This window comes from Bos mutus, chromosome 13 (genome assembly GCF_027580195.1).
Source record: "Bos mutus isolate GX-2022 chromosome 13, NWIPB_WYAK_1.1, whole genome shotgun sequence".
In the NCBI taxonomy this organism is placed as follows: Eukaryota; Metazoa; Chordata; class Mammalia; order Artiodactyla; family Bovidae; genus Bos; species Bos mutus.
Window position 1 is genome coordinate 55816282 of NC_091629.1, and position 26304 is coordinate 55842585.

At 43.9% G+C, this 26304-nt stretch overlaps 1 protein-coding gene across 7 annotated transcripts in view; it reads right to left on the reverse strand.

Annotated features, from left to right (window-relative positions):
• The window catches only part of PTPRT (protein tyrosine phosphatase receptor type T), a 1153310-nt gene that overhangs the window by 813222 nt on the left and 313784 nt on the right, over positions 1 to 26304 (reverse strand). The window lies entirely within an intron of this gene.

The window sequence follows — 26304 nt, forward strand, 5'->3', positions numbered from 1 at the left end:
TGGTGTAACTTGGACTCATCCTTGCCTGCTTCTCAGAAGTCTCACCAACAGTGAACACATGTCTAACGGATCTGAGGTCGTTCTCATTGATTCGCAAGAGCTCTTTCAATACTAATGATATCAGTCATTTGTTGTGTGTGTGTGTGTGTGTGCACTGCAAATATCAGAACTCAGTTTGCAGTGAATCTTTTAATCTTATTTATGGCATTTAGGGACAAATACATAAATATTTTTCTGCATTGCTTCTACCTTTAATGGTAACATCAGAAAACTGTTCTACTCCCAAAGATTAAAGATTTACATATGACATGTCTTGGATGCTTTCAAATTTTTACACTTAACTGGAATGTGTTATTATCTAAAATATATTTTGGTATATAATATGAAGTAAGACCCTAACGCAACTGATCCACATCCTTCCCTGGTGAGTTATCATTATAATTTCACCATGACTTGTCTCATTAACTGGAAATATTAACTTTATCTATAACACATACACACACACACACACACACACACACACACTCCTTTCAGAAAAATATTTTCTTCCATTTATCTCTTATTGGACTGGTATATGCCATTTGGGCTTTAATTTAGTTGGTTTTGATTCCAGGATACTTTTCTAAACCTTAGCAGTAGTTGCTAAATCCTCCCCCATTGTTCTCTTTTAATATCTGCTTCATGATCTGTGACCATTTACTTTCCCAAATAAACCTTAAAATCATTTTATAACACTTGCTTATAAATTTGTATTAGATTGAGTTGACCAACAAGTTCATTCAAGTTTTCCCCATAACATCTTACGGAAAAACCTGAAGGAACTTTTGGGCCAACTCAATAATTCATATTACATATTTCAAATTAAATTGACAAGCTTTAAAAATATAAAGTGTTCACATCCCAGAAATAGTTTCCTTCTAAAAACTTTTCGTAGTACCTCTCAATTCCTTTGCCTTTTATATTTTGGTTGCTTAATAGAATTAATCCCTTTATATGTTTTCAAGCCGATTATTGTTAACATTTAGGAAGTAGTTGATCTTGTATATTTATTCCCTACCTAGTCACCTTACTGGGCTTTTAATGGGTTCTAATGGTTTTTCACTTATTTCTCTTAGGTTTTGGGTAGTTAATAATTCCTCTGCAAATAATAACTTTATCTCTTTTTTCCCATAATTATACTTCCAATTCTGCTACTAGAAATCCCTGAATGAATGTGATAGTGTTCATATGCATCCTTACATTTTTAGGATAAGGGTTGTTGATTTGGAATAAACATGCTCTAGCACATTAATCGGAGAAGGCAATGGCACCCCACTCCAGTAGTCTTGCCTGGAGAATCCCATGGACAGAGGAGCCTAGTAGGCTGCAGTCCATGGGGTCGCTAGAGTCGGACATGACTGAGCGACTTCACTTTCACTTTTCGCTTTCATGCATTGGAGAAGGAAATGGCAACCCACTCCAGTGTTCTTGCCTGGAGAATCCCAGGGATGGAGGAGCCTGGTGGCCTGCCGTCTATGGGGTCGCACAGAGTCGAACACGACTGAAGTGACTTAGCAGCAGCAGCAGCACATTAGTAAAATCACTTTACAAGCCTTTTCAGGATAACAGTGATTCTCTGTGCACTCCACCCCCAATAAAGACCTGTCCCCACCCTGCTCTGTTCTCTGAGTGTCTGATTTCCATGACCTGCATCTTCCAGCCTCCCTCACCCTCTGCTTCTGGCTGAGTCGACCAATAGCAAGTACTAGCAGAAGACCAAAGAGTGGGAAGAATGAATTTTGGTGGTGGTCGTGTTCTTCTATAGCCTGTCAGGCTGTCTTGTAACACCATTCACAACCATTGCTCTTCAGTCCGAGTGGTAGGAACAACTTACTACAGTGGTCAGCCCCTGGGCTCATCACCGTGTCTTGTTGATTCTCTTAATCCTGACCTCACGTCTATTTCATCAAACTCTTCATCAAGCCCTTCATATGCCATACACATCTCACCCATATCTTCCTTAATGGACTGATAAATTAGGACCCATTATTAAGTATTTTGAAATGTCTTCACAACATCTCAAAATGGTCAAAATATCTTTCTTTGTGACATTTAATCATTCATTCATTCATTTACCTGTTCAATTAAAAAACTGAGTGTCTACTATGTGCTAATTGCTGTGGTAGGCACTGAGATCAGGACAGGGGGAGAAAGACAGATGCGCTCTCTGCCCCTGAAGTTCTCTTCAGAAAACAAATACAAGCACAATTACTTAATAATAAAATACTTAATATTACAATAGTGACTAAGAAAGAGTGTCTGACCAAGAGTAACAGAAGGGTTGTATTTAGAAAGGAGAGAACGTTTGTCACAAAAGATGACATTTAAGTTGAGAAAGCACTGGGGAAGAGCCTTCCAGAAAGCGAGAGCAGCAAGTGCAAAGGTCCTGAGGCATGAAGGAGCCTGGTGAGGCTGATAAACTGGCAGAAGGACCACCAGGAAAGAGGATGCAGTAGAAGGTACAAACAAACAGGAAGGCAGGGGCCAGATCACTGATACCCGACAGAAATACAGTGCAAGTCACAGGGTTGTAATTTTAAGTTTTTAGTAGCCATAGCAAAAAGAAAGGCAAAAATAAATAGGTGAGATTTACCTTTAAAGTGTTTTATGTAACCCAATATACCTAAGATAGTATCTTTTCAACATTTAAACAATGTAAAATATTAATAAGACTGCATGTGTGTATATATACACTATACATATAAATTTGTATATATACATATATATTATATACATATATAATATATACACATTGTTTGTGTGTGTGTGTGTATATATGTATATATGATACATTTTTGAGATGTGGTATGCATTTTACAGGCTTCTATGGTGGCTCAGATGGTAAAGAATCTGCCTGCAATGCAGGAGATCCAGGTTCAATCACTGGGTCAGGAAGAAGCGAACGGCAATCCACTCCAGTATTCTTGCCTGGAGAATTCCATGGAAGGAAGAGCCTGGCAGGCTACAGTCCATGGGGCTGCAGAGTCAGACATGACTGAGTAACACACACAGGTGCATTTTACATCTGGAGCACATCTCAGTTTGGACTGGCCACATTTCAAGTACTCAATAGCCCCATGTGGCCGGTGGCCACTGTTCTGGCCAGCAGAGGGCTAGCTCATGCCCGTCACACGACGGTGGAGGTGGGCCAGAAGGGGCAGGACATGTGCGATCCATCTCTACTGCTACCAGCCTCAAGCCTGGCACACAGTAGGTGCTCAGTGAAAGCTTGATGCACAGAGCAACAGAAAACCTGCAGAGAGATGCCATGTTCTACAAGCAGAGAAGTGTCACTGAGAGCCCTCAGGTACCTGCTTTAGGAAGCTGGGTCTATTCCAGGTCTGGATGCTGGAGTCTGCCTGCTGGGTCTCCTACTGTGGAGGCCGCCCAGGGTCGCCTTTCCTGTGGCTGGGGCACTTGGCACAGCTGCTCCCTTAATTCAGAAAGATCACACAGCACCATATGCCAAGAGTGGGAGGGAGGGAGCTCATTAGCATTCATTGTACACAGCTTTTCATTTGGAAAAGCACCTCAAATGTGCCGATCCACATTGCTTTGCTTCATTTTTCAACATTCATGAGTGTAATTGCATTTATTTTTCTCGTCAAGACTGCAAAACAAGTGATAATTTACTATATTACAGCCCATATCGGCTGGGTTTACAGCCACAACAGTTCTAATCCACCCTAGAAGGGCTGGGTTGGGTAAGCAGAGGTGGTCTTTTTAGCAGAGAAAACTCTATTTCTTTGCAACAGGAAGCTTATTCATCAGGCCAGCTGTTCATCAGGTCACAATAACAGTGACAACAACTAACCCTTAGAGAGACACTGAACTCACGGAGCATGTTCACCTCCACTATCTTGATTGCTTTTTATTGTAATAAGGTGAGGCAGACATGTACTTCCATTCCTATGTCACAGAAGAAGAGACTGAGATTCAGAGAGGTCCTCAGTCATCCATGGTAATAGGTTGGTGAAACAGCAGAAGTGAAGTTGAAACCTGGATACACAAGATACGAAACCCCTCACTTTGTCTATGGTGCCACACGGCAGTGCCTGAGCTCTGGCAAAGCCTGAAACCCTACAGTTATGCTGGCAGAAATGAAATGGTCATGATCTTAAAATGATTCAAATCTGACGTGCCCACAGCATCTGTGATCACTGAGAAGACTTATTTCCTTGAATCTACCTTGCAGAACGCTGACTTTCAGGGTTCACATCTCTGTTGAAGGGCCCGTTCTGGTACACCCTGTTTGGGACTATCTAGACATGAAAGCGGAAAGCATGGTCCAGCCTTGTGACTGAGGATCACTCCCTGAGGATGCTCTCATCCCCTTGAAAGCAGAAGCCGAGCCCAAGTGATGCTCAGACTTCAGGTCATAAATACTAATGAATTAATGAGTAATTTTACAACTGATCAACAGGACTCAGCCCTAAAAGCTTACAGATTTGTTAACCTCATTTCCTAAGCAAGATGAAAGTAGTAGATAGGTCAGTGATGGCAAGACCCTCATCTCATCTTCCACCCCCTAATTATAACAAACTGGATAAGAGAAACAAGAAGAGCTGGTTATGCCCTAAGGGATCTGAGTGGCATAGGGAAGACCACGTAAAACCTAGATTGCAGTCACAGTTGGTAGCTTTGGCAAGGTGGGGCATCTCCTGGGGTCCAGCCCACCTCCCCAGCGCCCCGTGAAGCAGGGAAGAGGGGCTAGGGAGGAACTGCAGTGTCAGAAGATTCCAGAGCTCGAGGGGGTTCAGGAAGTGGGTCCAGGCACCTGGCCACGGTGCTCTAGTTCACAGGGTTTGCCTTCCCCACCCCTGTCCTGTCCCTTCTCTACAGTCAGACCATCTTCCCCAGTGGGGTATGGCTCTCCTGACACGGGCAAATGTGCCTTCGTGAGGGCTCTCCCACCGCCAACCAGGGGAAAATGACCAGGCCCTGCCATTCAACTACCAGGAAAGCACATTGGACAAGGGACCTCTGACAGCTTCTCTTAGTACAAAGGGTCTAAAAGGGTTTCAAAGGCCAGCTGGAGTGACAGTGTCACAGCACATACACACGCACACACAGAGCTCAGGCCTGATAAGACCTCAGCTGTTCCTTCAGTAGAGACAGGTTAACATCCGGCCCCCACGGTGAGCCCCAGCTGAGGCAGGACAGGCAGGAGGCACAGGGGGGCCACAGAGAGCACTGACCACATGCCCGTGTGCCACGCATCTGTTCCATGTTATGTCATCTCGTTTCATCTCCACATCCTCCAATCACATTGCCTTCATTTTCTAGGTTAAGGAAAACCCAGAGTCACAGAGAAACTAAACAGCTTTGTTTAAGGTGTCCCTCTGGCTGGGCCATCTCTACACTCTGTATACATTTTGAGTAGCCTTTCCAACATCAACTATTCAGAGAATTAAGAACAGAGGTTACTGACGTTTCATTTCCAATGCAGGAAACCAGTTCTTCAATTTAAGCAAATAAGCTGTTATTATTTTTCATACTGAAAAGCCTAACCGTTTAGTCCAAAGTCTTAAAATTTGAGCTTGAAAGGCTGACATTTTGCTTGAAATGGTCAAAATTAGATAATTGTTTCATTTGTCATGGGTATTAAACGTACTTTTTCTTCTAATTGCTGCCTCTATACAGAAAAAAAAAAAAAAGAGAGATTAAATTTTCAAAGTTTGGAATGATACTAGGGGTGGCCTGGTGGCCCACAGGCTTGCATGCTCCATCTGCTCCAGCCGGCTTCCCCTAACCCTGTCTCACCTCACTTCCACATACATTTTTTATTTTCCTAGTTTCTGTTTCTTGAGGTCCCCAGTAATACAACAAATTAATAAGAACTGCCTCACAGAATGTGCACGCTGTTAGAAGTTAAAACTGTGGGAGGGGGGTAACACTCAGTCAGGGCCCCTCATTGTATGCGTAAGGCCAATGGGGCCCAGTGAGGCTAAGCAACTTGCTCCAGGCCACACAGCTAGTCACTGGCACAGCAGGCCCAGAACCCAGGCCTCCTTAAACCCACAGGGCTCATAGTTCTTTGAACCAAAGCCTGTATTTCAGCCATATCTGATTTTCTGTTTCCTTTAATCCTGTTTCCAAGTAGCTCATGTTTCAATCTTCTGTAAACTTACTTACTCAATATTAAATGAAGGCATGTTGGTTGTCAGGGCTGGTTCTAAGGCCGGAGGACACAAAGCTCTGAACAGGAAAGTTGATTCTTGGCCTGATGGAGCTTATATTTGATTGAGGAAGAGAGGTGTTAAATGCAAAATTACATGTGGCTCCACTGCATTAATCTCTCTAGATGCATAGCCTGGAGCCAGGTCTGGAGACACAAACAGAATTCTGAGACCTGGGTTGTACCCCAGGCAAAGGACAGGAAGAAGTCATAGAACCTGGAAAGAAAAGGCACCCCCAGGGCACAAGCCTGGACAAGGGTCTATCTCCTCAAGCTCCTGGCCCTCTGTCCATCCCCGCAGCTTGGGAATTGCCAGTTCTGCTCTCTGCCCTGCCTCTCCTCATTCTCTGGGGAGACTGGACCTTGGTCCAGAGGTTACCAAGCGAACCTCAGAGCAGATTGCTCCTCACTGGTGGAACAGAGATCCAACTCAGATCACTCTGATTTCCAAGTTCATGTTCCAGTCGCTTCTTCCCCATAAAAGGAGCACAGAGGACCTTCCGCACTGAGGACACGCTGTACTGGAAACTATGTCTTAGTGTGTTTTGCATCATTTCTACCCTTCTAAGATCTTCTGTCACCAGCAAAGTCCATTAGCAATTCTAAGGAGATAAAAATAGAATTGTGGTAATAAAGGAAGTAAAAGTCGTTCAGTTGTGTCTGACTCTATGTGACTCCATGGACTGTAGGCCAGGCTCTTCTATTCATGGAATCTCCAGGCCAGAATACCAGAGTAAGTAGCCGTTCCCTTCTCCAGAAGACCGTCCCAACTCAGGGATAGAACCCAGGTCTCCAGCATTGCAGGAGGATTCTTTACCAACTGAGCTACCAGGGAAGCCCGTAAAATGAAGACTAACCTTTTGGGGTTTCTTTTCCTTTGCACTAGTCTAATTTCACTTGCTCACAGTGGGGTACACGCAGAGACTCTGCACTGGACCCTTCTGACCGGAGTCCCTAGAGTGAAAAGGCTGCGCCTAACAGCACGTCACCTGGGTGTGCCATCCACGTAGAAGCCCTGCACACACATGGCGCTGCAATGCAAGATGGTGACGGCACAGCGTGTGCAGAAGCACCGTGCACGAAGCTTCAGTTCAATATGGTGGCAGTGGGCCGGGAGCAGAGATGCTGCGCAGGACACCTCAATTCAAGATGGCGGCAGTAGGCTGCGTGCTGCACCCAGGTCTGGAGCCATGAGCAGCGCAGCTGCACCTGACCCGCGAGAATTCCAACCCCCTCCCCACGGCCCCACGGACAAGAACCCTATATAGCAGCCCCGTCTCTGGCCTTTTGGGGAGAGCACGTGCTCAAGCAGTGGTCCTCAAATTCATTGGCACCAGGGACCAGTTTCATGGAAGACAATTTTTCCGTGGACTGGCGGAGGGAGGGGATGGTTTCAGGATGGTTCAACCACATTTATTGTGCATTTTATTTCTATTATTGTTACATCAGAGAAGGCAATGGCAACCCACTCCAGTACTTTTGCCTGGAAAATCCCATGGACGGAGGGGCCTGGTAGGCTGCAGTCCATGGGGTCACTAGGAGTCGGACACGACTGAGCGACTTCACTTTCACTTTTCACTTTCATGCACTGGAGAAGGAAATGGCAACCCACTCCAGTGTTCTTGCCTGGAGAATCCCAGGGATGGGGAGCCTGGTGGGCTGCCGTCTATGAGGTCGCAAAGAGTCAGATATGACTGAAGCGACTTAGCAGCAGCAGCAGCATTGTTACATCAGCTCCACCTCAGATCATCAGGCATTAGACCCCAGAGGTTGGGGACTCCTGCTCTGGAGCATGAACTCAAAACCTCTCCATTCTTAGATCCGAGAATAAAGCTTTCCTTTGCTTCTGAATGAACTCAGTCTTGTTCTATTGGCTCCAACACCACCAAGCCAGAGGAACCTTCCTGGGGGTCCAGCTCAAAAGGGTCAATAACACTTACACATCACTGGGGCTGGAAGCCTAGAAACTACATCTTCCTGGTAATTGTGGTAGAAACATTTCAGTTTTACCATCTTAGTCATGTTTCAAGTGTACAGTTCAGTAGTGTTAACTACATGCATTCTGTGGTATAACCAACCTACAGAACTTTCTCATCTTGCAAACCCAAAACTCTGAACCCAGTTGGAACAGAACTTCCCACATCCTCTCTGGCTTATTTCACTTAGGGAATGTCCCCAAGATTCACCTATCTTGTAGAATGTGGCAGGATTTTCTTCTTTTTTAAGACTGAATAATAGTCTCTTGCATGTATAGAGGATGTTTTCTTTATCCATTCAACCAGTGATGGACATCTGAGCTGCTCTCACCTCTTGGCTACTGTGAATAAAGCTGCAAGGAGTATAAATGTGTCAATACTGCTTCAATTCCTTTCAGTTCTTCTGGATATATATACTCAGAAGTAGGAATGCAGGATCATACTGTAATTTTATTTTTAACTGTTAATGAAAACTTCACACTGTTTCCCATAGCAGTTACATCAGTTTACACTGCTACCCTCAATGCAAAAGGGTTCCAAATTCTCCAAATCCTTGCCAACACTTATTATTTTCTGTTTTTAAAAACATTACAATTACCATTATTATTACTAATATGGCCATTCTAATGCATGTGAGATGATATATCATTGTGGTTTTCATTTGTATTTCTCTAATGGTCTATTGCACATCTTTTAATATGTCTGTTGGTTACTTCTACTTATCTTCTTTGTAGACGTGACTATTCAAGCCCTTTGCCCATTTTTTCAATCATTATTTGCTTTTTTATTGTTGGGTTATAAGAGTCTTTCATCTATTCTGGATATTAACTCTTCAGTACACATAAGACCTGTAAATATTTTCTCCCATCCATAGGTCATCTTTGTTTATTGCGTCCTTAGATTCACAGAGGTTTCTAAGTTTGATGCAGTCCCATTTGTCTATTTTTGTTAAATCTTCTTTTGGTGTTATATCCAAAGAATCATTGCCAAGACCAATATTATGAAGGTTTCCTCTTATGTTTTTTCTAGGAGTTTCATTGTCTCAGTCTTATGTTGTTAGCTTTTTAATCTATTTCAAGTTAATTTTTAAGTATGGTAAGCACACATACATTATTATTTCTTACACATTTTTGTTGTTATAGTATAAGAGTCTAGCTTCATTCTCTGGCATGCAGATATCTAGTTTTCCCAACACAATCATTGAAGAGACTGTCCTTTCTCAATCACGGTCTTCGCACCTTGTTGAAGACTACTTAACCATGTATGTGAGGGTTTCCCAAGGTTTTATGAGACTATCCGGAGGTTTGATAATACCCAACATCAAACATCTTCCTGATTGAAATACCTAGGATGGTTTCTACTAACTAAGTTTCAACTAACAGAGTCATCATGCTTATATGTTTCGGCAGCTATGGTTGAAGTCTCTTTCCACCTATAAATCTTATTCTAACCTTGAAAACTCTCAGCACTCTTAACAAAGGGCGTAGAATATTTTTTGCCTGTCTGTAGCTTTAACAAGTTGCTTCACTAATAAACAGTAATGATCTAAAATCTGAGAAAGTGCAACTTGAGTTTCTTAATGATGAACACTCAGGTAAGAAAGCAATTTTAGAAGAATTGGAACATTTGAGGAAGATTTTTAAAACAGCTTGTTTGAACAACTGTTACTTTCCAAAGCTGAAGTGTAAAGTGTTAAGCACAGAGCACAGTGGGGAGACTAGAGAGATTAAGAAGCGGATAAAAGAAGAGGATGTCTTTTTTAGAAAAAAAAAAAGGAAAATTTCTGTCAATGACCAAATGTCTCACTAATCAGCAATTTTGGGAAACTTAAATTTGAAGATGTACCCATGATACTAAGGAAGACAGCAGACAGCAGGAGGTGGCGGAGGGTGGGGAGGAGTCTCTAAGACAAAAGAATTTTTCACAGATGTTCTACTTTGTAAATGTTATCAGCTAATTCCTACATTTAAAAAAGGTCTCCTTTTCTTTTTGAATCATAAATTACAAATTAAAGAATGCTACAGTCAGAGGAAATTGACGGCCCATTCAATATGTAAGGTACACAGGCCCAGGCAGGGATGGTGCTTGGCCCGGGGTTACACAGCATATTAATGGCAGAGCTAGGACTACAACTCGGGATTCCTTATTTTTAAACCTATTTCATAGAAAAGGATAAAGGAGGCACAGAGGAAAAACTTGGCCTGCCTAGAGTCTCACGTGAGCGGCAGAGCTGGGACAGGAGCTCTGGGACATCCCCCTACCCACGTGACAGAGGGCCAGGCTAACAGAGGCCTGCTCCCAGCCTCATCATGGTCCTGCTGGGGAAATGCAAAGAAAACAAAGGAAGAAAGCACCGAAGGGGCCCCAGGGATGCCCCAGACCACTCCTCAGTCAGGAAAACAAGGTTCAGAGGGTCAGGCAGCACCGCGAGGAGGGACAAAGTCCCATGTGAGTGTGACAAAAGGTGGTAATTCTGGGAGATCGGCATGAGCCACTGGCGGACGGCTTGGGTTCAAATCCCCTCTCTGCCATTTACTACCTCTGTGACTAAGGTCAAGTTACTTAATCTCTTTGTGCCTCCATTTTCCCACGTGCAAATATGGAACAAAATGGTACTGATACTACCTAGGGTTGGCGTCAACCATAAAGGAAAAGACATTTAAAATGCCTGGCACATAATAAGTGCTCAGTAAATGCCAGCTGTTTTTATTATCAAAGGAAAGCATTCCTGTGGGTGGGAGCGCAATTGGTCCAATCAGAATCCGATAATACAGGACAGCACTGCACAACAGAAATATAATGTGAGCCATGTAGGTTGTGTTACTTTGGAGTAGCAACATTAAAAAGTAAAAGAAATGAGTTACTTTAAATAATTATTGATCTAATCCAGCATACCTAAAATGTGTGTGTGCTCAGTTGCTCAGTCATGTCCATTTCTTTGTGACCCCATGGACTGGAGCCCGCCAGGTTCCTCTGTCCATGGGATTTTTCAGGCAAGAATATTGGAGGGGGTTACCATTTCCTCTTCCATGGGATCTTCCTGACCCAGGGATCGAACCTGTGTCTCCTGCATCTCCTGTATTGGCAGGAGGATTTTTTTTTTTATCACTGAGTCACCTGGAAAGTCCTGTATGTCTAAAATATAATTGTTTTAACACGTAGTCAATATAAAAATTATAAATGACATTTTTTTTTCTTTTTTTTTTGAAATCTGGTGTGTATTTTACACATAAAGGACCAACCATATTTCAAGTCCTCAATAGCCACACAAGGCTGGTGGCCATAGTACTGGACTCTGTAGATTCAGGATACTCCCAAGTAGGATTACAATGTACTGTTGGGTTTTCTAGATTACTGGACTCTATATTATGGAGTCACACAGCCATGTTATTTCACTAAATTACCCCCTCCCAAAACTACTGTGTTTATATTAAACTACAATTTTCCTTCTCTTATCAAATCTCTCATAATATATTGAACTACAATTCAACAATTGGAACTACAATTCAAATTACTATCATTTTCAAAACATAAAGAAAGCCAGTTTTTTCATTGAGGACAAGGCAATCCATATATTCAAAATGAAGGTGTTCACTTGGAGGAGGCCTGGCCTCTGGAGAAACAGCCCCATCAGATAAACAAACCAAGAAAATACCACACACTGTTCTGGGCTGGCATCACCATGACCTTCCTTTCAGGCTGTCTTGGGAGTGGCTGGGGTGGAAGCCGCAGGAGACTGAGGAAGCATGAGGGGAGTCCAGTGAGATAGATGTCTCTGATGCCCGAGACATCCATGATGTTCCCTTCTGAAAAACCACTCAAAACAACGTGCAGGCCAGTTATGTCTGCATTCAGGCAGACACTGACGGCCTCAGTCAACTCAACAAGCCAGCAGGATGGCCAACCCTCGGTGACCAGACGTAGGGCTTCCCACTCATCCTCTCAGAAAGATGACCCCCACAAAAAGGTTTCAGGCAGCTTCAGTTTTCTGCACATGACTACAGTAGCCAAATGGTATCTAAATTAGTACTATGGAGTCCTAAGATAACAATTTCATTACACGTCCATATTTAAATCACGTTTCACAAGATAACATATTACCTCAAAAATAGGTCGGGGCTCAGAGCCCAGACTCTAGAATCAAACTGCCTGGATTCAAAGCTCAGCTCCTCTGTTTACTATTAAGCATGAGGTGAGTTCCTCAATATTCTGGGCCTCAGTTTCCTTATGTGTAAAATATGGGTAATAACAGTACCCAGCTCGCAGTAGTGCTGAAGTATGAAAAGAGTTACAAACACATACAGCCTTTAGAACGTCATCCAGTAAGTGGTACACATGTATTAGCTAAAAAATTGTGGTTTATCTGTCACCAGCTTATTCCACTTCTCCATGCATGGTTCCTTCTAGCCTCACTCTGTTCTCTCTGTTAAAAAAAAAAAAAAAAAAGTTCTTTTCTGCTTGACCTTTGAGACCCTTGCAGATCTCATGGTGGTGGCGAGGGGTAACCTCCACATTCCAATAACAGGCTTCCTCCTGTTCCCATGGGCTCTGTCCCCCGCTCTTGCAATAATCCTTCAAATAAAGTCCCTCCTTACTTAAGCCTAGAGATATTTGTTAATTTGACAACTGTTATTTAAAAGGCTGTGTTCCATAAATAACAATTTAATGTATAGCAGAGGAAACTATCTTGTAATATCTTTGAATATCTTGTAATAACCTATAATAGAATTGAATCTGAAATAATACGCATGGATAACTGAATCACTGTGCTGTACACCTGAAAGTAACATGATATTTTAAATCAACAATACTCCAATTAAAAAAAAAAAAGTGTGTTCCTCTGTATCTTATAATAAAGCAACCCAAATAGCACAAAATTTTGCTCCCAAAATAGTGGTTTATAATCCATTCCCATATATTAATAGAAACTTTCAAACTCATCACATCTGCCGGTGACATCTCAGTCTGTCATCAGAGGAAGCACTTTTTAAGTTGAGCGGCACGGGTCTACATCACCTTAATTCATTGATACCATTTGGATACAATACTTTTTAATCCAGGTATGATGTCACAGGAAACTGAAGGTCAACGCAAGCATCTATGTGGCTATTGGAACAGATATGTTTTCCCATTTATCTGACAAACGTTAAGTCACATCACTGCAACGATCCCCTGTAACTTTTCCAAGCCATTCTTGGAGTTTGTCATTATTTGGTCTCTCCTTGAAAAATACTACTGAACTTGTCTTCAATTCCCTTGCCTTTTTCCCCTACCAATTCTATTCATCCCTGTAAGTATCCTAAACTAGCACTGACTGGGGTCACTGCAGGGTGACGTCATTTTCCCAATTAATTTTCTAGCGCACAGAACATAAAAGAGCATCCCATAATAGGAGATGCTTTGTAAGAACTTTTCTGAGAGCTATTTGGAGGCAGAGATCTCGCCTGTTACTTGAGTATCTGAGGCGTATTCTGGCTTTTATCCTTTCTTCTCTCACTGCCATTTGCTGGGTGTCAGTTAAACAAACTACAGCGTATCTATTCAGCGGGAGACCACGCAGCCCTGGCAGGTGAAAGTTAGAGCTGAACACGGGGGTCTGAAAGAGACCAGTGACCCAGCTGTGCAGGAGCCACGATCCCACCCAGGACCTGGATTCTGAAGAGGACCCATGGGGCCGGAAGCTGTACTTCCTACAGGCAAATCCTGGCTCCATAGCAAGCCTGGCAAGGCCTTCATCTTTCTGTGCCTCCAGTTCCCTCATTTCTAAAATAAAGATCATAATATCTATATCAGAGGACTGTTACAGGATTAAATAAGCTAATATATCTTAAGTGTTTAGGATAGTGCCTGCCACACAATAAATACTATACAAATATCACTTTCCTACTATCATTGTTACTGTTATCAAATACATATATGCTCTGACTTCCTCCTTCTCTCCCTTCCCTTTCTCCCTCCCTCTCTTTCTTGATACACATCCATTTGTTGACAGTAATATTTGAGAGAACAAAGACAGGGGTGGAGAAAGCTCATTTATATGTACAGGTTCAGCATTTCTTTAAGAATGAATATACTGTATTTTATCATTAAAGAGGGGAAAATGTATTGACTCAACAGTAACTACAGAGAAGGCAATGGCACCCCACTCCAGTACTCTTGCCTGGAAAATCCCATGGATGGAGGAGCCTGGTAGGCTGCAGTCCATGGGGTCGCTGAGGGTCAGACACGACTGAGCGACTTCACTTTCACTTTTCATTTTCATACATTGGAGAAGAAAATGGCAACCCACTCCAGTGTTCTTGCCTGGAGAATCCCAGAGACCGGGCAGCCTGCTGGGCTGCCATCTATAGGGTCGCACAGAGTCAGACACGACTGAAGTGACTCAGTAGCAGCAGCAACAGTAACTAAATGGGAACATAAGAGCTTACTGCTTTAAACCAACCAATCATAATATCAAGGGTGATTAAGGCCACCTAGAGGCCCATTCTTCCTGATCATTTTAATGTAAATGTGACATTAAAAAAAACAAAAAGTAGTTTCAGATTTTAGATAAGTCACATTTCTCCAACGGGAGCCTCTTCATGGGTCATAAGCCGACCTATACATCTGTGAGAGTAGATCACCCAGAGTGAAGACAGGGTAATCCCCAGGGTCCCTTTATTTTTGCCAAGAATCAACCCCAGATCAAAGGCCTGACCAGCCAGGCCACAGCCTCAACAAGCAGAGTGGAGGTATTTGGGGTGTGAAAGCTACAGATGTGCCAGTTCCCATGAAAATGCCAAAGAAAGAAGCAGCCTCTCACGGTTCTTTCACAAATTTCCAGACATCATTTCTCTCTTGATTTTCCTAATACTAATAATCCCAGTGGCAATTTAGTTCACACACAGACCAACTAACCTATTCTAAACCCCATGCAGGGCACAAGAAATTCAGCAATGAGAGGCAGCCCATGCCCTCAACTAGCTCACAGTCTTAGTGAGAAATCAGGGAAAATATATAATAAACTCAATCATAAAAGCACAGAGGAATTAGGGAAGACTTCCTGGAGGAGGTGACATCCTCTACAAATAAGAAGAGATGGAACAGGAGGTGCCCTTGAGCCAGAGGCCTGATGGTCTGGTCTTCAGTGTTTGTGGTCAAAAATAAGAAAAATAATGACAATCTGTCTCAAAAACTGAATGGTCTGGAAGAATATTGGGAGTCTCGTTCTGAACAGAAAGCTGAAGGATAGGTTGAAAAAGAAGCAAAAACTATGGTGTTCTAGAGGACCAAGGAGGAGATAGTTCAGCAACCTTTTTTAGGACAACCTCTTGTGGCCTAGCCACTGCCCCTCCGTGGACATACCTACTACCCAAGCCTCTGACTGCTAACTCATCCCTCCTAGATGATATTCCTGGCTGAATCCAGGTCACAAGTCCAGCCATGCCCAGGCTGTTGGGGGTGGTAAATTTCTAGCACCTTCACCTACCAGCAACCTGCTCCACAATCCACTAAGATCCCACACAATAACAGTCCCCAAGTTAGGAAGCAGGGTTGGAGGCTGGACTCGTAAAACAAAATCATGAAGGCTTGTCTCCTATGATTACTCAGCAGAGCAAAGGTAAGAGGAGAGGCCAGGAGAGGGGGCTGAGGCTGGAGACAGACACTGGAGTCGTATCAGAAGAATATCCAGTTATTGATAAGAGCAAGTCATTTAACATTCACTGCTACTTCCTACATCCCAGACACCGGCATTCCACATAAGTAAAATTCCACATAAGTAAAATAAGTAAAATGTAAGCTGGTGCCCCAGCTTATGAGAAGAACAGGAGTCAGCACAAAGACGATGAAGAGGCTCGCTTTTCATCCAGTAGGGAGACCCCATCTTGCTTTTCTAGCCAATGTCCACCTTGACTAGCCAGTGCTTGGGCTGCTCTGGTCGATTACTATCTAGAACATAATTCCTGCTCATCCCCAGAAGGTCTCCATCTGCTGTGCTAAGAGCTGGAATGCACTGCAGTCAGGGGACATTACCAGTTCCTGACTTGTACGTAGGACTTCAGAATTCACAAGCATTTTTCCCCATATCAACTCATGGGCAAATTTCCAGGATTCCACATTTGACATATGGATGATGTTCCTCCTCCAGATCTCAAAAATAATACACAACCATTCTGCATTTGGTATACCAGGGAGTACAGAAATATAGACAGATAGATGCAAGCAGATTTGATAACTTCTATTAGAGATGAGCTCAGAGATCTCTGTCTCTGTACAAAAATGCAATGTGACTGAAGAGTCACATTAACTGGGAGGAACTTAAGCCTGCAAAAACAAGGTGGCTAAATCAATCACAGAACAGTCATTGGAATGGAAGACTCTGAAGCTTTTAGAAAGCATGCTTTTGAGGAATTCATAATCCCTGGGAAAATTCTTAAAAATAGCATTATATATAAAGATAGATATTTATGTAAGTTTGTGTGCACAGATGACTTTTGTTCTTTATAGCAATCCCTATTGTGCCTGTTCTCTACAATGAATATGCATTATTTTTGCCATCATGAATCATGACTGTTCATAGAAATAACTTAGAAGATGTTCAGCTGATGGCAGCACCAAATATACTATATATATTTCTCTACCCTGGGGTTGAAGCCTGGCTCCTCTTTCATATAAAATTTACGTGACCTTGGACCAATCACTTCATCACTCTGGGGCTTGGTTTTCTCAAAAATAAAGAAGAGACAATACCTCAGAATTCATAGGATGGTGGCATGTTAGATGAAATGTACAGGACCATGCCTAACCCAATTCATGTTTAGAATGATCACACAGTCAATGCCAGTTCCCTTAAAAGAGAGCAAAAGCCCCAGTACTGACAGAACTCTGGTGTGAGTTCTAACTGTAGAAAAGGGGACGGGGTCCGGTACGGATGTGTAATTGACCCAGGAGTAGTTTTTCAGAGCTGCTGTAACAAATTACCACACACCAGGAGGCTTCAGACAACAGAAACGTATTCCTTCACAGTTCTGGAGTCCAGGAGTCTGAAACCAAGGTGCTGGCAGGGCCATACAACGCCCCCACCCAAAGACGGCAGGAAGAATCCTTCCTTGCCTCTTCTGGTTCCCGGGGTCTGCTGGCAATCCTTGGCTTTCCTTGGCCTGTAAATGCATCACTCCAGTCTCTGCCTCTGGCTTCACATGGCTTTCTCCCCTGTGTGTCTGTGTGGCACTTCTCCTTCACCAGAGACACTCTACGAGGGCTCAGGGATACCCAGCACGACCTCATCTTTGTTGACTACATCTGCCAAGACCTTATCTCCAAATACAAGCATATTCACAGGTGCCAAGGACCAGGACCTCCACTTATCTCTTTGGGAACACAGTTCAACCCATAACAGACCCCAACCTTCTGTCTGTAAATATTAGCAGTTCCAGTGAACTGGCAGGAACTATAAATATTAGCAATTAGAGTGAACTGGCCAAGGGGCCAGTGGCATGAAGGAAAAGCCAGTACCATCCGGGGTCCGTGCCTGCTTCCATGGCAGCTGATTGGTTGGAATATTCCTGTCTGTATGTTTACTCTGGATCTTTTCCAACCCCTGCACTTTCCAATTGGATAACTAACTGCTGCTGCTGCTGCTGCTAAGCCGCTTCAGTCGTGTCCGACTCTGTGCGACCCCATAGACAGCAGCCCACCAGGCTCCCTCATCCCTGGGATTCTCCAGGCAAGAACACTTTGTATTTCTCTGTTCTAGAGATTTGTACAGGATGGAGAGAAGAAGCTGCTTGAAGTCAAGGATTCCTTCTTTCTTCCTTTTTTTTTTTAAGGTCTAAACTCCCTAAAGACACTATGCTGTGGGTCTCAGAAGGGCTGGCCTAAGATGAGCTGTGGCTTTGAGGGCTAGGAAGGAGAGGGAAGAAGTTCCTACACTGAGAAGAGGAAAGAGATGAATCTGTTGGTCCCAAACTGCCCAATGGTAATACTTGAGGAGGAGACAGACCCCAAAAGAGATCCTGGGTGAGATATCTGGGCTGGGTTGATTCAGGACAAGGGCTCCAAACCTGGAGAAGAAGCAGCCGGATCACTGGACCCAGAGGGATCACAAGGAATACAAAGGCGGGCTTCTCAGAGGAAACCACAAGGACCTATTTAAGCCCCAGGACATTCGCAGACCCTGAGGGAAAGGGGGTCAAAGAACAACTACAGTGTAAGGCTTCCTTCCTTGGAGTCTCAGGGTCACATCCAGGCTGATGCAAAGGCCTCCTTTCTTGTGCACTTGGGTTTGCAGCTTGAGGTTCATTCTGACACTTAATGTCCTACAAGCATCAGAAGGAAATAGAGGGAAACCTCCCAGTCCCACTGCCTCCCAGCTTCAGCCCCCCTAAAAGAGAGCTGCTGGCACTTCCTTCTTCCCTCAGCCCCCCAGAAACCCTCCGGCCGGGCCCAGGGCTGGACTTCACTGCCGACATGTAGAAATTCATGCCAAAGTTGGGGATGGCACAGCTGGGAACCTGAGGCAGTTCTAGTTAGTTCCCTGGGCAAGATGGAAGCTTAGATGGAGGGTCTGAGGGTGCAGTAACACCCACTGTCTGTACAGACCCTGCAAAGACGAGGTGGGGACAGAACCAGATGTGAAGCCTGGAATGCTAGCCTGAGGGTTTTTCTCAAGGAGGGGGATGAGGAAAGAGAAAGACAGATGCTGAGTGTGGACTGAATTAAAAGAGAAGATGGAGGAGGTGACCTCCCTCTGGGTAGCATGTATCCTGGGTATGGAAAAGCCTCTCTGGGTCCATCAGGGGCCCACAGTAGACCGCCTGCTAGAAGGGTCACCTGTGCAAATCAGCGTCTAGGGTCAGGTGAGCTTGAAGGAAGGGGCAAGGTTTCAAGGTGGACTTAGTCTCAGATCCTGTAAGCAGCAGAAAAGAACTTAAGGAAAGCAGCACAGATGAACCCTACTATAGGCCGATACTCATACAGACACCAGTCCACTTAACTCTCACGCTGGTTCCCACGTTAATGATGAAGAAATTGAGGCAGAGGGATGGAGGCCCAGCATCAGTGGGCTGCGGTGTAGGACTGGAAGAAGCTGGCCCAAAACAAGTCTATGATGAGGACTTTGAAAGCAGAGAACAGGATGCTATGAGAGAACTTCAAGGGGGTCTTTCATCAGACAGACCAAGGAGGGGCATCTCCCTGAGAAGGGGTGATGCTGGGACCTGATGAAACCAGGCAAGTGAAGAGCAGAGAAAACCACTGCAGGGCGAGGGTACAACACACGCAAGGGCCCTGAATCAGGAGCTGAAAACAAGACCAGTGTGTCTGGAGCATTTTGAGAGAGCAGGGAAAGGCCTCAGAAAAGACACTAGGTCATCCAAGACTTGGCAGGCATGGTGAAGAGTTCAGGTCATCCTATGTGCCAGGGAAGTGCCCAAGGGGCATGGGCGGACTGACCCAGAGCCTAGCACAGAGCCTGACCCACGGAAGGGGCTCAGTGAAAGCTTGTGGGACATCTGAATACGTGGCATCATACTAGATTTCCAAGAGGATGGAAACCAGTGGCTGTACCCAAGGAAGAGGAAGATCTCTGTCTTTGCCCAAGAGAAGAACACACACTTTCGCCTAATCCAAATTCACTTTCATGCCTCTCTGCCTAAGAAGCACGCGGAGCTGCTGAAATCCACAGGCGCATTGTGACAGAATAATTTCAGTGATCATTATCAAATGCCTCTATTTAGACCAGCTCAAAAGTTTGTATTAGCACACTCTAATATTTATGAAATGCCACTGCGCCATAATGAGGGGCTGAGAAAATGAAGATCAGACGCAAGGCTTGTTCCTTCCAGGAGCGAGAGTGTCGTGGTGGGAAAAGCAGCAGTGCCCCTCGGCTGGGGGGAACCTTGCTTTCCTGATCTATAAAATGGAAGGATGATTGCAAAGACTTTAAATGTGTGATCAGTTAATAAAAGGCCCAAAGGCATTTAAGAATGCTTATCATTCATTCCTGCATCAAAGAAACACTTGATAAAGACTATTTGCCCATCCATCCATGCATCCATCCAATAAAATTGTATTTCATGCATACTGTGCATGATGCATTGATATAAACACTAAAAATAAAGCCAGGAACAAGACTGTCATGGTCCTTGCTGACATGGAACTTCTCATTTGGGGATACAACATACACTGAACAAGTAACATCAGTGATGCATGTTTTGAGGAAAAGTGTAGGGTGTAATGGGGAACATTTACAGAAGGAGGTGACCCAGCCTGGAGCATCTAGGGAGCACCAGCCTAAGGAAGTGATGCAAGAGCGGAGATACAAGAGGAAGAGCAAGAGAAAGGGGCAGGCAAAGGTTGAACGGAGGGTTCTAATCTTATGTGAGTTCCTGAGGCATAAAAGGGTCTGGAACGTTCCCAATCAATCAGATCAGTTGCTCAGTCATGTCCAACTCTTTCCGACCCCATGGACTGCAGCACGCCAGCCTTCCCTCTCCATCAACAACTCCCAGAACTTGGTCAAATTCATGCGCATCAAGTCAGTGATGCCATCCAACCATCTCATCCTCTGTCGTCCCTTTCTCTGTCTGCCTTCAATCTTGCCCGCATCAGGGTCTTTTCAAATGAGTCAGTTCATTGCATCAGGTGGCCAAAGTACTGGAGTTTCAGCTTTAACATTAGTACTTCCAATGAATATTCAGGAAAGATTTCCTTTAGGATGGACTGGTTGGATCTCCTTGCAGTCCAAGGGACTCTCAAGAGTCTTCTCCATTACCACAGTTCAAAAGCATCAATTCTTTGGTACTCAGCTTTCTTTATAGTCCAACTCTCACATCCATACATGACTACTGGAGAAACCATAGCTTTGACTGGATGGACCTTTGTTGACAAAGTAATATGTCTGCTTTTTAACATGCTGTCTAGTTTGGTCATAGCTTTTCTTCCAAGGAACAAGCATCTTTTAATTTCATGGCTGCAGTCACCATCTGCAGTGATTTGGGAGCCCCCAAAAGAAAGTCTCTCATTGCTTCCATTGCTTCCCCATCTATTTGCATGAAGTGATGGGACCAGATGTCATGATCTTTGTTTTCTGAATGTTGAGTTTTAAGCCAACTTTTTCACTCTCCTCTTTCACTTTCATCAAGAGGCTTTTTTGTTCTTCTTTGCTTTCTGCCATAAGGGTGGTATCATCGGCGTATCTGAGGTTATTGATATTTCTCCCAGCAATCTTGATTCCAGCTTGTGCTTCATCCAGCCCAGCATTGCACATGATGTACTGTGCATATAAGTTAAATAAGCAGGGTGACAATATAGAGCCTTGACATACTCCTTTCCCAATCTGGAACCAGTCTGTTGTTTCATTTCCAATTCTAATTGTTGCTTTTTGACCTCCATACAGATTTCTCAGGAGGCAGGTCAGGTGGTCTGGTATTCCCATCTCTTGAAGAACTGTCCACAGTTTCTTGTGATCCACACAGTCAAAGGCTTTGGCATAAGCAATAAAGCAGAAGTAGATGTTTTTCTGGAACTCTCTTGCTTTTTGATGATCCAGCAGATGTTGGCAATTTGATCTCTGATTCCTCTGCTTTTTCTAAAACCAGCTTGAACATCTGGAAGTTCATGGTTCACGTACTGTTGAAACCTGGCTTGGAAAATTTTGAGCACTACTTTGCTAGTGTGTGAGATGAGTACAATTGTGCAGTAGTCTGAACATTCTTTGGCATTGCCTTTCTTTGGGATTGGAATGAAAACTGACCTTTTCCAGTCGTGTGGCCACTGCTGAGTTTTTCAAATTTGCTTGCATATTAAGTGCAGGACTTCCATAGCATCATCTTTTAGGATTAGAAATAGTTCAACTGGAATTCCATCACCTCCACTAGCTTTGTTCACAGCTATGCTTCCTAAGGCCCACTTGACTTTGCATTCCAGGATGACTGGCTCTAGATGAGTGATCATACCATCAAGATTATCTGGGTCATCATGATCTTTTTTGTATAGCTCTTCTGTGTATTCTTGCCACCTCTTCTTAATATCTTCAGCTTCTGTTAGGTCCATACCATTTTTGTCCTTTATTGAGCCCATATTTGCATGAAATGTTCCCTTGGTATCTCTAATTTTCTTGAAGTGATCTCTAGTCTTTCCCATTCTATTCTTTTCCTCTATTTCTTTGCACTGATCACTGAGGAAGGCTTTCTTATCTCTCCATGGTATTCTTTACGGTGATTAAGATGAAGATCACTCAGTTGTGTCTGACTCTTAGCGACCCCATGGACTGTAGCCTACCAGGCTCCTTTGTCCATGGGATTTTCCAGGCAACAGTACTGGAGTGGACTGCCATTTCCTTCTCCAGGGATCTTCCCGACCCAGGGATTGAACCAAGGTCTCCCACATTGTAGACAGACACTTAACCATTTGAGCCACCAGGGAAGTCCCATGGTATTCTTTAGAACTCTGCATTCAAATCGCTGTATCTTTCCTTTTCTCCTTTGCTTTTTGCTTCTGTTCTTTTCTCAACTTTTTGTAAGGCCTCAGACAACTACTTTGAATTTTTGCATTCTTGGGGATGGTCTTGATCACTGCCTCCTGTACAATGTCACAAACGTTGGTGCATAGTTCTTCATGCACTATCAGATCTAACCCTTCGTATCTATTTGTCACTTCCACTGTATAATTGTAAGATCTGATTTAGGTCATACCTGAATGGCCTAGTGGTTTTTCTGACTTTCTTCAATGTAAGTCTGGATCTGGCAATAAGGAGTTCATGATCTGAGCCACAGTCAGCTCCCAGTCTTGTTTTTGCTGACTGTATAGAGCTTTTCCATCTTTGGCTACAAAGAATATAATCAATCTGATTTCGGTGTTGACCATCTGGTGATGTCCATGTGTAGAGTCTTCTCTTGTGTTGTTGGAAGAGGGTGTTTGCTATGACCAGTGTGTTCTCTTGGCAAAACTCTGTTAGCCTTTGCCCTGCTTCATTTTGTACTCCAAGGCCAAATTTGCCTGTTACTTCAGGCATCTCTTGACTTCCTACTTTTACATTCCAGTCCCCTATAATGCAAAGGACATCTTTTTTGGGTGTTAGTTCTAGAAGGTCTTGTAGGTATTCATAGACCCGTTCAACTTCAGCTTCTTTGGCATTAGTGATTGGGGTATAGACTTGGATTACTGTGATATTGAATGCTTTGCCTTGGAAATGAACAGGGATCATTCTGTCGTGTTCGAGACTGCACCCAAGTACTGCATTTCGGACTCTTTTGTTGACTATGAGGGCTCCTCCATTTCTTCTAAGGGATTCTTGCCCACAGTAGTAGATATAATGGTCATCTGAGTTAAATTCTCCCATTTCAGTCCATTTTAGTTCACTGATTCCTAAAATGTTGATGTTCATTCTTGCCATCTCCTATTTGACCACTTCCAATTTACCTTGTTTCATGGCCCTAACATTCCAGGTTCCTATGCAATATTGCTCTCTACAGCATCGGACTTTACTTCCATCACCAGTCAATCCATACCTGGGCGTTATTTTCTCTTTGGCTCCATCTCTTCCTTTTTTCTGGTGTTATTTCTCCACTCTTCTCCAGTAGCATATCATGCACCTACCAACCTGAGGAGTTCATCTTTCAGAGTCATATAAGTGATAAAATCCAGGGTGAAGTGAGCACAGGGGAGATCATGATATGGGGAGGCTGGACCAGGCCTGCAGGGCCTTGGAGGCCACTGCTGGGCATTGGTCTCCTCTCTCAGAGCAAGAGGAAAGCCTCAAAAGGATTCCATGCAGAGGTTGGGTGGGAGCGATGAAAGGAAGAGGTAAGGTGAACAGGCCTACATTCTAGAACAATCTCTGGCTTCTGCGCAGAGAGTGGATTAAAGTCAAAAGAGGAAGCCAATAATGTATGTATGTGGAATCTAGAAAAATAGTATAGATGATCCTATTTAGAGACACAGACCTGGAGAACAAACGTATGGACACCAAGGGGTGAAAAATGGAGGGTGGGAGGAACTGGGAGATTGAGGTTGACATATAAATACTATTGATCCTGTGTATAACACAGACAACTAATGAGAACATATTGCGTGGCACAGGGAACTCTGCTCAGGTCTCTGCAGTGACCTAAAGGGGAAGGAAATCCAAAAGAGAGGGGACATACGTGCATGTAGGGCTGCTTTATTTTGCTCTACAGTGCTGTACAGCAGAGGCTAACACAATATTGTAAAGCAACTATACTCCAATAAAATTAATTTTTAAAAATAATTTTTTTAAAAAAGAGGAAGCTGAAAAGCCTGTGTGAAAGTCTACCTGTGACCCAGGTGAGGGTGGATGGCATGGCACCAGGGCAGTGGTGGCAGAGAGGGAGAGATGTGAGCAGACCTGAGATGGGCTCAGGAGGTGAAGGGGTAGGATGGAGTGATTGACAAGGAGAGGGAGGCAGAGAGAGGGAAGGGAGAAGTGTGACCCCTGGGTTTCTGAATCAGCACCAGAGTGATGAAGTGGCCTTTTGAGACAAGGAGCACTAAAGCGTGAGTAGATGGAGAAGAATTAAGAGTTCAATTTGGGAGATGTTGAGTCTGGAGAGCCTGCATGACCCTGCAGGGCATCTAGTGGTCTAAGGATGAGCCAGAAGAGCCTGCGTGTGTGCAAATACACACACAACACATGCACACACACAGCACATACACATGTGCACTGTAAGATCTGAGGGCTCCCTGGTGGCTAAGACAGTACAGAATCTGCCGGCAATTCTGGAGACCTGGGATCAACCCCTGGGCCAGGAAGATCCCCTGGAGAGGTGAATGGCTACCCACTCCAGTATTTTTACCTGGAGAATTCCACTGACAGAGAAGCCTGGTGGACTACAGTCCATCCAGTAGCAAAGAGTCAGACAAGACTGAGCGCCTAACACTTTAACTTTTCATAAGATCTGAATTTATTTGACCAACATCAAGAAGGATGGCCACACAGAGCACAGAAGATGTGGTAAGTAACCTTCAGCATAAGCATGCTACACTCCTGGTGTTCCTAATGGAAAGAGTGATTCTATTACATAAACGAAGACATTTCTGAGAGTTTAAAAAATTATGATGGGACAACAGGCACAGAGGTTGTCCCATGGTCACCTTACTAACCATCTTGTGCAGTTTTGGTCATTCTGCTCATGTAAAGTAGGATCCTACCACATCTGAAAAGCTCAGTTTTGTACCATGTCACAGCTTTATGATACCTGAGGGGTTATGACTATATTCGGGAGAAAGATACACAAGCAACTGATGTCCTCAATAGGAAAGATAGAGCCAAGATATAAGCCTCCTGCTTTGGAGCCAAACTCAGAGTCAATATGGTCACGCTGGTCACACCCTCAGCTGGACATCTCTGCATACCTTTCTGTCTCCAGCTTAATGACATCCTGGCAAAGCTGTCTCTCAGAGCAGCTGAGAAGATAAGGCAGCTGTGCAGTGGGTCACATACATCAAGTTCCTAAGGGATGTCTGATGGCAACTGAAGTTCTGGGGAAAGCTGAGGCCATTCACGGTGTGACGGTTAATTCCGTGTGTCAACTTGACTGGACTAAGAGATGTTCCAATAGCTGGTAAGGCATTATTTCTGGGTGTGTCTAAGGCAGGGGTTCCAGAATTGACTAGCATTTGAGTTGGACACCTGAATAAAGCAAACAGCACGCCCCAGTGTAGATGAGCATCATCCAATCCTCTGAAGGCCCAACTAGAACAAAAGCATTTCCTCCGGGCACATCTTCCCTGGAATACACTGGCTATAACTCTTACAGGCTTGCTTCATGCAGGTATTCATCAGATATGCATAGTAGGCCTTCAGTCCCCTTGGTAAAGAATAAATTTGGCATTCAGGATGTTGGGACATCAACTTTATCAGTAATAGTTGGACTGTAGAAGTCTCCCTGTATATTTACAAGCTGTGTCTGTGTAGTCCAGGAGGAAAGAAATGACCTCAAATTATGGAGAAGTGTTTCTCCCCTAAAGTCCCATGACTCAGACTCCCAGACAAAATTCAAGGATGCCCCACTTGTAGCTAAAGTTTGGAATCTCAAAGCTCAAAGAAATCTAAGAGTTTCCTGAATCCAGATGATACATGACTTTTACCATACCCTTAAGAACGCACTC